Genomic DNA, 14,760 nt, shown 5'->3' on the forward strand with positions numbered 1-14,760 from the left:
TCCTCCAGGACAAAGCACTGTGCCTGAGTGGTGTCCCATCCACCACCTTCAGCATTCCCTCTCTCCACCCCCGAGGTACAGTGACATCACTGTGTAAAAGGTAAAGTCAGCATTGTCGTACCAGACCATAGGGTTGCTCTCTTATTAGGGAGAGATGCCTGGTGGTGGTTTAGCCTGAAGATAACCACAGCCCAGGCAAGGGGAGAGGTTGAGAATGAGAGTCCATCTATTGTAGATGGATATTCTTGATATAGAACATAGAACATAGAACATAGAACAATACAGCACAGAACAGGCCCTTCGGCCCACGATGTTGTGCCGAACTTCTAACCTAGATTAAGCACCCATCCATGTACCTATCCAAATGCCGCTTAAAGGTCGCCAATGATTCTGACTCTACCACTCCCACGGGCAGCGCATTCCATGCCCCCACCACTCTCTGGGTAAAGAACCCACCCCTGACATCTCCCCTATACCTTCCACCCTTCACCTTAAATTTATGTCCCCTTGTAACACTCTGTTGTACCCGGGGAAAAGGTTTCTGACTGTCTACTCTATCTATTCCTCTGATCATCTTATAAACCTCTATCAAGTCACCCCTCATCCTTCGCCGTTCCAACGAGAAAAGGCCGAGAACTCTCAACCTATCCTCGTACGACCTACTCTCCATTCCAGGCAACATCCTGGTAAATCTTCTCTGCACCCTCTCCAAAGCTTCCACGTCTTTCCTAAAGTGAGGCGACCAGAACTGCACACAGTACTCCAACTGTGGCCTAACCGAAGTCCTGTACAGCTGCAACATCACTTCACAACTCTTGAATTCAATCCCTCTGCTAATGAACGATAATACTCCATAGGCCTTCTTACAAACTCTATCCACCTGAGTGGCAACCTTCAAAGATCTATGTACATAGACCCCAAGATCACTCGTTCCTCCACCTGACTAAGAATCCTACCATTAACCCTGTATTCCGCATTCTTATTTGTTCTTCCAAAATGGACAACCTCACACTTGGTAGGGTTGAACTCCATCTGCCACTCCTCAGCCCAGCTCTGCATCATATCTAAGTCCCTCTGCAGCCGACAACAGCCCTCCTCACTGTCCACAACTCCACCTATCTTCGTATCATCTGCAAATTTACTGACCCACCCTTCGACTCCCTCATCTAAGTCATTAATAAAAATTACAAACAGCAGAGGACCCAGAACTGATCCCTGCGGAACTCCACTTGTAACTGGGCTCCAGGCTGAATATTTACCATCTACCACCACTCTCTGCCTTCGACCAGTTAGCCAGTTTTCTATCTAATTGGCCAAATTTCCCTCTATCCCATGCCTCCTGACTTTCCGCATAAGCCTACCATGGGGAACCTTATCAAATGCCTTACTAAAATCCATGTACACTATATCCACTGCTCTACCCTCATCCACATGCTTGGTCACCTCCTCGAAGAATTCAATAAGACTTGTAAGGCAAGACCTACCCTTCACAAATCCGTGCTGGCTGTCCCTAATCAAGCAGTGTCTTTCCAGATACTCGTAAATCCTATCCCTCAGTACCCTTTCCATTACTTTGCCTACCACAGAAGTAAGACTAACTGGCCTGTAATTCCCGGGGTTATCCCTATTCCCTTTTTTGAACAGGGGCACAACATTCGCTACTCTCCAGTCCCCTGGTACCACCCCCGTTGCCAGTGAAGACGAGAAGATCATTGCCAACGGTACTGCAATTTCCTCTCTTGCTTCCCACATAATCCTAGGATATATCCCGTCAGGCCCGGGGGACTTGTCTATCCTCAAGTTGTTCAAAATGTCCAACACATCTTCCTTCCTAACAGGTATCTCTTTTGGCTTATCAGTCCGTTTCACACTCTCCTCTTCAACAATACGGTCCCTCTCGTTCGTAAATACTGAAGAGAAGTACTTGTTCAAGACCTCTCCTATCTCTTCCGACTCAATACACAGTCTCCCACTACTGTCCTTGATCGGACCTACCCTCGTTCTCGTCATTCTCAGGTTTCTCACATACGCATAGAATGCCTTGGGGTTATCCTTGATCCTATCCGCCAAGGATTTTTCATGCCCTCTCTTAGCTCTCCTAATCCCTTTCTTCAGGTCCCTTCTGGCTATCCTGTATCCCTCCACTGCTCTGTCTGAACCCTGTTTCCTCAACCTTATGTAAGCCTCCTTCTTCCTCTTTACTATACATTCAACCTCCCTCGTCAACCAAGGCTCCCTCACACGACCATTTCTTTCCTGCCTGATCGGTACATACATATCTGCTCCTTGAAAAAGTTCCACATTTCCACCACATCCTTCCCTGACAGCCTATGCTCCCAACGTATGCTCCTCAAATCCTGTCTTACAGCATCGTAATTTCCCTTCCCCCAATTGTAAAATCTTCCTTGTTGTGCGCACCTATCTCTCTCCATAACCAAGGTGAAAGTCACAGAATTGTGGTCACCATCACCAAAATGTTCACCCACTAACAAGCCCACCACTTGTCCCGGTTCATTACCGAGTACCAAATCCAATATGGCCTCCCCTCTGGTGGACACTCTACATACTGCGTTAGAAAAGCTTCCTGGACTCACTGCACAAACACCGCCCCATCCAATCTACTTGATCTAAAGAGCTTCCAATCAATATTTGGGAAGTTGAAGTCGCCCATGACTACGACCCTGTGGCTTCTGCACCTTTCCAAAATCTGTTTCCCAATCTGTTTCTCCACATCTCTGCTGCTATTGGGGGGCCTATAATAATCACCCAACAAGGTGACTGCACCTTTCCTATTTCTGACTTCAGCCCATACTTCCTCCAGAGGCAGATCCCCCTCAAACTTCCTTTCTGCAGCCGTTATACCATTTCTAATTAGCAATGCCACCCCCCCTCCTTTTTTACCACCCTCCCTAATCTTACTGAAACATCTGTAACCAGGAACCTCCAACAGCCATTCCTGTCCCTCATCTATCCATGTTTCCGTGATGGCCACAACATCGTAGTCCCAGGTACCGATCCACGCCTTAAGTTCACCCACCTTATTTCTGATACTCCTTGCGTTGAAGTATACGCACTTGAGCCCATCTCGGTGTCCGCAAGTAGTCCCTGTCAGTGCTACCTTCTCCACAGCCTCCCTACAGTCTTGGGCATCCTGACACACAGCTAGCTTACTTGCTGGACTACAAGTCCGATCCCATCCCCCTGCCAAATTAGTTTAAACCCCCCCGAAGAGTGCTAGCAAACCTACCCCCCAGGATATTGGTGCCCTTCTGGTTCAGGTGCAACCCGTCCTGTTTATACAGGTCTCACCTTCCCCAGAATGCAGTCCAATTGTCCAAATATCTGAAGCCCTCCCTCCTACACCATCCTTGCAGCCATGTGTTCAACTGCACTCTCTCCCTATTCTTTGCCTCTCTGTCACGTGGCACCGGCAACAACCCAGAGATGACGACTCTATCTGTCCTAGCTTTTAGCTTCCAGCCTAACTCCTTGAGCTCTTGAATGACCTCCCCACCCCTCTTCCTACCTATGTCATTGGTGCCAATGTGTACCACGACTTCTGGCTGCACACCCTCCCCCTTAAGGATTCTGAAGACACGGTCCGAGACGTCTCGGACCCTAGCACCCGGGAGGCAACAAACCATCCGAGAGTCTCGTCCATGTCCACAGAACCGCCTGTCCGTCCCTCTAACTAGAGAGTCCCCTATAACTAGCGCTCTCCTCTTCTCCCCCTTTCCCTTCTGAGTCTCAGAGCCACAGACCCCTTCACTGCAGCTTACACCTGCAAGGCTGTCCCCCCCCAACAGTTTCCAAAGCTGTATACTAGTTTTTAGACAATAGACAATAGATGCAGGAGTAGGCCATTCAGCCCTTCAAGCCTGCACCGCCATTCAATATGATCATGGCTGATCATTCCTAATCAGTATCCTGTTCCAGCCTTATCTCCATACCCCTTGACTCCACTATCTTTAAGAGCTCTATCCAATTCTTTCTTAAATGAATCCAGAGACTGGGCCTCCACTGCCCTCTGGGGCAGAGCATTCCACACAGCCACCACTCTCTGGGTGAAGTAGTTTCTCCTCATCTCTGTCCTAAATGGTCTACCCCATATTTTTAAGTTGTGTCCTCTGGTTCGGCACTCCCCCATCAACGGAAATATGTTCCCTCCTGCCAGAGTGTCCAGTCCTTTCATAATCCTATACGTTTCAATCAGATCCCCCCTCAGTCTTCTAAACTCAAGGGTATACAAGCCCAGTCGCTTCAGTCTTTCCGTGTAAGGCAATCCTGCCATTCCAGGAATTGACCTCGTGAACCTACGCTGCACTCCCTCAATAGCCAGAATGTCTTTCCTCAAATTTGGAGACCAGAACTGTACACAGTACTCCAGGTGTGGTCTCACCAGGGCCCTGTACAGTTGCAGAAGAACCTCTTTGCTTCTATACTCAATCCCTCTTGTTATGAAGGCCAGCATGCTATTAGCCTTCTTCACGACCTGCTGTACCTGCATGCTTGCCTTTATTGACTGGTGGACAAGAACACCCAGATCTCTCTGAACAGCCCCTTTACCTAATTTGATACTATTGAGGTAGTAATCTGCCTTCCTGTTCTTGCCACCAAAGTGGATAACCAGACATTTATCCACATTAAACTGCATCTGCCCACTCACCTAACTTGTCCAGGTCACCCTGTAATCTCCTGACATCCTCATCACATTTCACCCTGCCACCCAGCTTTGTGTCATCAGCAAATTTGCTAATGTTATTGCTGATACCATCTTCTATATCATTTTCATATATTGTAAAAAGCTGCGGTCCCAGCACGGAATCCTGCGGTACCCCACTGGTCACTGCCTGCCATTCCGAAATGGAGCCGTTAATCACTACCCTTTGTTTCCTATTAGCCAACCAATTCTCTATCCAATCTAGTACTTTGCCCCCAATCCTGTGCGCCCTAATTTTACTCACTAACCTCTTGTGTGGGACTTTATCAAAAGCTTTCTGAAAGTCCAGGTACACTACATCCATTGGATCTCCCTCGTCCATCTTCCGAGTTACATCCTCAAAAAATTCAAGAAGATTAGTCAAGCATGATTTCCCCTTCATAAATCCATGCTGACTCTGTCCTATCCTGTTACTATTATCCAGATGTGCCGTAATTTCATCCTTTATAATCGACTCCAGCATCTTTCCCACCACTGAGGTCAGACTAACTGGTCTATAATTTCCTGCTTTCTCCCGCCCACCCTTCTTAAAAAGTGGCACAACATTAGCCGCCCTCCAATCCTCAGGAACCGACCCCGATTCTATTGAACTCTGGAAAATAATCACCAGCGCATCCACGATTTCCCGCGCCACCTCCTTCAGTACCCTGGGATGCAGGCCATCAGGTCCCGGAGACTTATCAACCTTCAGACCTAACAGTCTCTCCAACACCAAATCCTGGCAAATAGAAATTCCCTTAAGTTCAGGTCCTTCAGCCACTGTTACCTCAGGGAGATTGCTTGTGTCTTCCCCAGTGAACACAGATCTGAAGTACCCATTTAATTCCTCTGCCATTTCTTCATTCCCAGTAATATATTCCCCTGCTTCTGTCTTCAAGGGCCCAATTTTTGTCCTAACCATTTTTTTGCCTTGGACATACCTTAAAAAAGCTTTTACTATCCTCCATATTCTTGGCCAGTTTACCTTCGTACCTCATTTTTTTCTCTGCGTATTTCCTTCTTACTAATCCTCTGTTGTTCTTTAAAAGCTTCCCAGTCCTCTGTTTTCCCACTTATCTTCGCTAAGTTATACTTTTTCTCTTTTAACCTTATATGTTTCTTTACTTCCTTCGTCAGCCACGGCCGCCCATGTCTCCTCCTGGGATCTTTCTTCCTTTTAGGAATGAACTGATCCTGCAACTTCTGCATTATACACAGAAATATCCGCCATTGTTCCTCCACGGTCTTCCCTGTTAAGGTATTGCACCATTGAACTTTGGCCAGTTGTTCCCTCATAGCTCCATATTTCCCTTTATTCAACTGAAATATTGTCACTTCAGAGTGTACCCACTCCCTCTCAAATTGCAGATTGAAGCTTATTGTATTATGGTCACTACTTCCCAATGGCTCCTTCACTTCGAGGTCACTGACCAATTCTGGTTCATTACACAATACCAGATCCAGAATCGCCTTATCCCTGGTCGGCTCCAGCACCAGCTGCTCTAAAAATCCATCTCTGAGGCACTCCACAAAGTCTCTTTCTTGAGGCCTGATACCATCCTGATTCTCCCAGTCTACCTGCATGTTAAAATCCCCCATAACAACTGTAGTAACATCTTTGCGACAAGCCAATTTCAGCTCCTGATTCAACTTACCTCCGACATCCAGACTACTGTTTGGGGGCCTGTAGATGACTCCCATGAGGGTCTTTTTACCCTTAGTGTTTCGAAGCTCTATCCACACTGACTCTACATCCCTGACTCTAGGTCCCCCCGCGCAAGGGACTGAATATCCTCCCTTACCAACAAGGCCACCCCACCCCCTCTGCCCGTCAGTCTGTCCTTACGATAGCACGTGTAGCCTTGAATATTCATTTCCCAGGCCCTGTCCCCATGAAGCCACGTCTCAGTTATCCCCACAATATCGTATCTGCCAATTTCCAAAAGAGCCTCAACCTCATCCACCTTGTGTCTAATGCTTCGTGCATTCATATATAGAATTTTTAATTTGTTACTGCTCTCGCCCTTCCCCTCAACCCTTATTTCACTCAACTTTACAGCATGATGCCTTTTCCAGTTTTCTGCCTCCTTGATACAGTTGTCTTTCTTGACTTCTCTTGTTCTAACTACCCCTTCAATTTCCTTTTTAAACATCCAGCTTGTCCCCTCCCCCCCGCTACTTAGTTTAAATGTAGCGGTGTTGCAGCAGAAAACCTGCCTGCCAGAATGCCGATCCCTGATCTATTAAGGTGCAAGCCGTCTCTCTTGTAGAGTTTATGGTTACCATAAAATATACCCCAGTGATCCAAGAACTTGAAACCTTGCTTCCTGCACCAGTTCCCCAACCACACGTTCAAGTCCATTATCTCCCGGTTTCTGGCCACACTAGCCCGAGGAACTGGAAGCAAACTGGAGATAACCACCTTGGACGTCCTGCTTTTTAGCCTTCTTCCTAGTTCTGCGAAGTCTCGCTGTAGTATGTTCCTCCTCTTCTTCCCGACATCAGTTGAGGGGAACGACCACAGGGGAACTCTGCACTGCCTGCTTCTTCCCCTTCCCACCTCTAACTGTTACCCAGCTACCTCTGTTCTCCGGCGTAACTATGTCCCTGTAGCTTCTATCGATCACCCTCTCAGCGTCTCGAATAATCCTCAGCTTGTCCAGCTCCAGTTCCAGTTCCCTAACTCGTTCGGTGAGGATCAGGATCTGACTGCATTTCCTGCAGACGAAGTCGGCAGGAGTATCGGTGGTCACCCCTACCTCAAACATCCTGCAGGAGGAACGTTCCACCGCCTGCGCTGCCATGACTGTACACTTTGTCTCCAAAAACAAGAACACTGAGTAAATAACCTGTGGACTTTAAAGTTAGGTTTGAGGAGGAGGGTGGGAGGGAGGCCCTACGAAAGTAGGACCTGGGGTCTAGAACACACCCACTCAAATACTAATCACTTACCTTCCCGCCCAGCTATGCGCTCCAACCTCACTTCCGCTGCCCGCTACAGGTAAGTAATTTTGAAACAAACTGTCTTACCTTAGCTGTAGTCTCCCGGGTTCGCTTTTCCTCGGCTGCTGCTCCCACTCAAATGACCGTTGATGATTAAAGGGTGAGTATGTATATGTATAAACAACACCCATGTCCCTGCAACTAAAATCCCCCATTCCTTGAACCATCCTGGTAACTCTCCTGTGCACCCTCTCAGGGACCCTGCCATCCTTCCTAATGTGTGGGCGATCGCTGGTTTGCACAGACCCAGCTGCTCTGTGTTCCTGTGGGTGATGTCATCATTCGAGCAACAGTTGCACTAAACCTCACTGTCTGTGAGGGTGGGAGACACAAATCCCCAAAACATTTGAGATGTATTTCATGTGCACTTGCTATGCCATGATAGATGACACTTTTTCACAAGTACTGGAAAATAGATGAGGATAGTATGGTGGTAGTTTTCTTTCTCACAGACTCGATGGGCCACCAGAGCGTTTTTCTGTTCCATAGACCACTGAGCTGTTTATTATAGGAATATGACAGGCTCCATTGGACATCAGGTCAGAAAAGGTAATACTAGAATAGATGACACGTGATTGGTCAATTTTCTTGGGAGGAAAGTGAGACGCAGCGGCTTAAGAGGAAATTCAGAAGCTGAGCGCAGGAATTGTAAAGGGCCATCATCAAGTGAGAAATAAACATTGGGCATCCTGAAAGCTGGAAATATAGAAAGGCAGATATAGCAGAGCTTTGAGAGACTGGAGGGAATTAGACATGGGGAGGATAATGAAGCTGGAGGAGGTGCAAGTTGGAAAGGATTGTGAGGATGGAGGATTTTACAGAGATAGAGATATTTGTGATAGAGGTTTTTGGATTTTGAGGCTGGAGAGGAATTATAGAGATGAGGAAGATTTGTAAGGCTGGATGAGGTGACCCTGATAGGGAGAGTTCCAAGCATAGAAGATTTTACAGAGATAACGAGTCATAAAGTGATACAGCATCGACACAGACCCTGTGGTCCAACCAGTCCGTGTCGACCATAAATTCGAACTGAACTAATCGCACCTGCCTCCACTTGGTCCAAGTCCATCCTAGCATTCCCTATTGATATACGGGTCCATTTGTTTTTTTCCTATTAGAATCCCATTCCCTTACCCTTTTGCTCTACATTTACCCCTGACTAAGTCACTCAACCCAATCATCCCTGAACACTATGGGCAATTGAGGGCAGCCAGTTCACCTACCCTGTACATCTGTGGATGTGGGAGGAAACGGGAGCACCTGGAGGAACCCACGCTGACATGGGGAAGAATATGCAAACTCCACATGGTCAGTCAGCCAATACAGGAATTAAGCCTGTGTCTCTGGCGCTGAGAGGTAGCATTTCTAACTGTTGAGCCACTGTGCCACCCTGAAATTGTAATTGTATTCACAGCTATCGCGTCCTCTGCAAGTTTATTCCACGTGAACCATTCTGTGCAAAAACAAGAAATAATATCCGGAACTACTTTTTAAAGTCTTACTTTTTAATGTGAGAAAAGGATGTCCCCAATCTTGATCGCGCCCCCTCCTGGAAAAGGGCACCTGCTGCTCACATTACCGAAACGCTTCAGGATTTTATAAACCTCTAATAAGGTCACCCCTCAGCCTCCTGTGATCCAGTGAAAAAGGACCCAGCCTATCCAGACTCTGCTTATAATTCAAACCATCCATTCCCATCACCATCCTGGTAAATCTCTTCTGAACCTGCTCCGATTTAATAATATCCTTCCTATAACAGCACAACCAGAACTGGGCACAGTATTCCAGAAGAGGCCTCCCCAACATCCTGTCCAGCCTCAACATAACGTCCCAACTCCTATTTTCAAAGATCTGAGCAATGAAGGAAAATGTGCTAAACCCTTCCTGAACCACCCTGTCTGCATGTGACACATACTTCAAAGACCTGAACCCCTCTGTCTCTTTGTTCCATATCTCTATCCGAGGCCCAACTTTTAATCAGTGTAAGTCCAGCCTTCGTTTACTTTACCAAGGTGTAATATTTTGCATTTATTCCAATCCAAAAATCACAAACATCCTTGGAGTATAAAGGCAAGAGGAGTATACTTAAGAATAAAATCAGTAAGGCAAAAAGGGACAGGACACCGCTTTGGCGAATAGCGAAAGGGTTTTTAGAAATACATTAAGAACAAATGGGTCACTAGAGAGAGAATAGGCCACCTCAAAGATCAGCAAGGCAGCCTATGTGTGAAGATGCAGGAGATGGGGTTGTTGGGGGGATACTAAACGAGTGGCATCAGTGTTTACTGTGGAAAAGGACAGTTTGTGGGGGTTGTCAAGATTCGAGATCGTGAGGGTGATGAGATGGGAGGAGATTGGAGGATGTTACAGAGATGTTTGTGATAACAGAGATGGTGATGGTTCTGAGGCGAGAGAGGATTTCTATAGATAAGGAAGAGTTTAGTCTGGATGAGGTGACAGTGATCTGGGGAGTTGTGAGGATGGAGGAATTCACAGAGATAGCGAGAGTTAGAGTCATAAAGTGATACAGAACAGAGACAGACCCTGTGGTTAAACCAGTCCATGTCGACCATAATTCCCAACTAATCTAATCGCACCTGCCTCCGCTTGGTCCACATTCATCCAAATATTTCCTATTTATGTACTTGTCTAAATGTCTTTTAAACAGTGTAATTGTATTCACAGCTGCCTCTTTTTCTGGGAGTTCACTTCACCCATGTAAAAATAAAAACAAATTCCCAATTTATTTTTTAAACCTTTCTCATCTATTTTCAAATTGTATGCACCCAGGTCTTGAATCCCCCCCTCTCCCCCTTATCTACACGCTTCATGGTTTTATAAACCTCTAAGGTCATCCCTCAACCTCCTACGCTGTAGTGAAAAAGCACCCCAGCCTATCTAGCTTCTCCTTGTGACACAATCCCTCCATTCATGGCAACATCCCGGTTAGTCTCTTCCAAATCCGCTCCAATTTAATAATATCCTTCCTATAACAGCACAACCAGAACTGGACACAGTATTCCAGAAGAGGCCTCCCCAACATCCTGTACAGCCTCAGTTGGGAATTATGGTCGACATGGACTGGTTTAACCACAGGGTCTGTCTCTGTTCTGTATCACTTTATGACTCTAACTCTCGCTATCTCTGTAAATTCCCAACTCCGGTACTCAGAGGTCTGAGCAATGAATGTAAGTGTGCTGACCACCTTCTTAACCACCCTGTCTACATGTGACACAGACTAAGAAGACCTGAACCCCTCGGACTCTTTGTTCCATATCCAAGAGTTATAGCTGGGGGCAGGGAAATTATGATGCGTTGAGGCATGACTTAGGATGTGTGGATTGGAAAAGTAGATTCCAAGGCAAGAGCGTAATTGATATGTGGAACTTGTTCAAGGAGCAACTATTGAGTGTCCTTGATAAGTACGTACCTATCAGGCAGGGAGGAAAGGGTCGTGTGAGGGAGCCGTGGTTTAATAAGGAGTTGGAATCCCTTGTTAAATGGAAGAGGGCGGCCTTTGTAAAGATGAGGCGTGAAGGTTCAATAGGGGCAAATGAGAGTTATAAGGTAGCCCGGAAGGACCTGAAGAGAGAGCTAAGAGCAGCAAGGAGGGGACATGAAAGGTCCTTAGTTGGTAGGATTAGGGAAAACCCTAAGGCTTTCTATAGGTATGTTAGGAATAAAAGAATGACTAGGGAAGGAATATGTCCAATCAAGGATAGTAATGGGAAGTTGCGTGTGGAGGCTGAAGAGATTGGAGAGGCGCTGAATGAATACTTTTCGTCAGTATTCACTCAGGAACAGGACATTGTTGTCGATATGAATACTGAGGCACGAATAAGTAGAATGGATGGCTTTGAGATATGTAGAGAAGAGGTGTTGGAAATTCTGGCAAGGGTGAAAATAGATAAGTCCCCTGGGCCTGATGGCATTTATCCTAGGATTCTCTGGGAAGCAAGGGAGGAGATTGCAGAGCCATTGGCCTTGATTTTTGTGTCCTCTTTGTCGACAGGAGTAGTGCCAGAGGACTGGAGGCTAGCAAACGTGGTTCCCTTGTTCAAGAAGGGGAGTAGGGATAATCCTAGTAACTGTAGGCCAGTGAGTCTCACTTCTGTTGTGGGCAAAGTCTTAGAGAGAATTGTAAGGGATAGGATTTATGCACATCTGGATAAGAATGATGTGATCAAGGATAGTCAGCATGGTTTTGTGAAGGGCAGGTCGTGCCTCACAAACCTTATTGAATTCTTTGAGAAGGTGACTAAGGAGGTAGATGAGGGGAAAGCGGTAGATGTGGTATATATGGATTTTAGTAAGGCGTTTGATAAGGTCCCCCATGGTAGGCTACTGCAGAAAATACAGAGATATGGCATTGAGGGTGAGTTGGAGGTTTGGATTAGGAATTGGCTCTCTGGAAGAAGACAGAGGGTAGTAGTTGATGGCAAAGGTTCATCTTGGAGTGCCGTCACTAGCGGTGTTCCGCAAGGATCTGTTTTGGGACCATTGCTGTTTGTCATTTTTATAAATGACCTGGAGGAAGGGTTAGAAGGTTGGGTGAACAAGTTTGCGGATGATACGAAAGTCGGAGGAGTTGTAGACAGTGAGGAAGGATATGGCAGGTTACAGCGGGATATAGAGAAGCTGCAGAGCTGGGCAGAAAGGTGGCAAATGGAGTTCAATGTAGCTAAGTGTAAAGTGATTCACTTTGGTAAGAGTAATAAAAAGATGGATTACTCGGCTAATGGTAGACTACTTGGTAGTGTGGAAGAGCAGAGGGATCTTGGTGTCCATGTACACAGATCTCTGAAAGTTGCCACCCAGGTAAATAGTGCAGTGAAGAAGGCATATGGCGTACTGGCTTTTATTGGTAGAGGAATTGAGTTCCGGAGTCCTGAGGTCATGCTTCAGTTGTATAAGACTCTGGTGCGGCCCCATCTGGAATATTGTGTGCAGTTTTGCTCGCCGTACTATAGGAAGGATGTGGAGGCACTGGAACGGGTGCAGAGGAAGTTTACCAGGATGTTGCCTGGTATGGTAGGAAGATCCTATGAGGAAAGGCTGAGGCACTTGGGGTTGTTTTCATTGGAGAAAAGAAGGTTTAGGGGTGATTTGATAGAGGTGTACAAGATGATTAGGGGGTTAGATAGGGTTGACAGTGAGAACCTTTTTCCACGTATGGAGTCAGCTATTACAAGGGGGCATAGCTTTAAATTAAGGGGGGGTAGATATAGGACTGATGTTAGGGGTAGGTTCTTCACTCAGCGAGTCGTAAGTTCATGGAATGCCCTGCCAGTAGCAGTAGTGGACTCTCCCTCTTTATGGGTATTTAAGCGGGCATTGGATAGGTATATGGAGGATAGTGGGTTAGTGTAGGTTAGGTGGGCTTTGATCGGCGCAACATCGAGGGCCGAAGGGCCTGTACTGCGCTGTATTCTTCTATGTTCTATGTACTACTCAAAGCCTTACTTTTAATTAGTGTAAGTCCTGCCCTCGTTTGTTTTATCAAGATGCAATATCTTGCATCAGTATTTACTGTGGAGAAGGACACGGGAGATGTAGAATGTGGGGAAATAAATGGTGACATCTTGAAAATTGTTCATACGACAGAGTACTGGATATCTGGAAATGCATAAAGGTGGATCAATCCCCAGGCTTTGATCAGGTATACCCAAAAATTCTGTAGGAAGCGAGGGAAGTGATTTCTGGGACTCTTGCTGAGATTTTTGTATTATTGATGGGTTCAGCTGAGGTGCCGGAAGACTGTGGGTTGGTTAATACGGCGCTACTATTTAATGAAGGCGGTTTGGACAAGTCCGGGAGCTACAGACGCTGTGCTAGACTAGATGCTGGAGGGAGCCTTGAGCGACAGGATTTGCGTGTATTTGGAAAAGCACGGACTGATTAGGGATAGTCAGCATAACTTTCTGCATGGGAAATCATGTGTCACGTACTTGATGTGGTTTTTAAGAAGTAACAAAGAAGATTGAGGAGGGCAGAGCTGTCGATGTGATCTATATGGACTTCAGTAAGGCGTTCAACAAGGTTCCCCATTGGAGACTGGTTAGCAAGGTTAGATCTCACGGAAGTAGCCATCAGTATATAGAACTGGCTCAAAGGCAGAAGACAGAAGGTGGTGGTGGATGATTATTTTTCAGACTGGAGGCCTGTGACGAGTGGAGTGCCACAAGGATTGGTGCTGGGTCCACTACTTCTCATCATTTATATAAATGAATTGGATGTGAACACAGGAGGTATAGTTAGTAAGTTTATAGATGGCACCAAAATTGGAGGTGTAGTGGACAGTGAAGAAGGCTACCTCAGATTTCAATGGGATTTTGAGCAGATGGGCAAATGGGCTGAGGAGTGGCAGATGGAGTTCAATTCAGATAAGTGCGAGGTGCTGCATTTTGGAAAAGCAAAGCTTAGCAGGACTGATACACATCATGGTCAGGTCCTGGGGAGTGTTGCTGAACAAAGAGACCTTGCTGTGCAGGTTCATAGCTCCTTGAAAGTAGAGGTAGATAGGATAGTGAAGGAGCTGCCAGAGGGAGTTCTGAAGGCTGGTACAATTGCAACATTTATTCGGCTTCTGGATGGGTATATGAATAGGAAGGGTTTAGAGGGATATTGACCAAGTGCAGGCAAATGGGACGAGATTAGGTTCGGATATCTGGTCAGCATGGACGAGTTTGACTGAAGGGTCTGTTTCCGTGCTCTATGTCTGTGACTCGCAGCCGGGGATCAGCTCAGTGGGTTTCAGTCTCTTAAAAGGTAAATCTTACTCTGCTTTCCTTTTTAAAATCCGCAACATTCAGTAGGGTGAGTGTTTACTAGTTTAAGTGCCTCTGTTATGATCTTTTGGTTGAATGTTTTAAATATAAAATACAGGTACCAATGTATTCGAGAGTAGTCTTTTGTAAAGCTGTAAGACTCTGCCCTTTTCTGGGTCTACAGATTAAGGTGCTGAGATGGCCATTCGTACAGTGATGTGCACTTCCTGGAGGAGAGTAGGGGAAGTTTGAATGATCATCATGATAGCCTGCAGGAAGTGATACAAATTC

The 14,760-nt window shown here is 46.3% G+C and overlaps 1 long non-coding RNA gene across 3 annotated transcripts in view; it reads left to right on the forward strand.

Moving 5' to 3' along the window:
- Window positions 1–14,760, forward strand: part of LOC140476638 (uncharacterized) — a 48,253-nt gene that overhangs the window by 17,838 nt on the left and 15,655 nt on the right. Inside the window, exon 6 of one of the 3 annotated variants that reach the window (XR_011960571.1) lies at window positions 10,699–10,758. The exons of the other annotated variants lie outside the window; for them this stretch is intronic. This is a non-coding gene — a long non-coding RNA (uncharacterized lncRNA). Of the gene's footprint in view, window positions 1–10,698; window positions 10,759–14,760 lie in introns of those variants that run through there. 3 annotated transcript variants of the gene reach the window in all.

Source organism: Chiloscyllium punctatum, chromosome 4 (assembly GCF_047496795.1).
Source record: "Chiloscyllium punctatum isolate Juve2018m chromosome 4, sChiPun1.3, whole genome shotgun sequence".
NCBI lineage: Eukaryota > Metazoa > Chordata > Chondrichthyes > Orectolobiformes > Hemiscylliidae > Chiloscyllium > Chiloscyllium punctatum.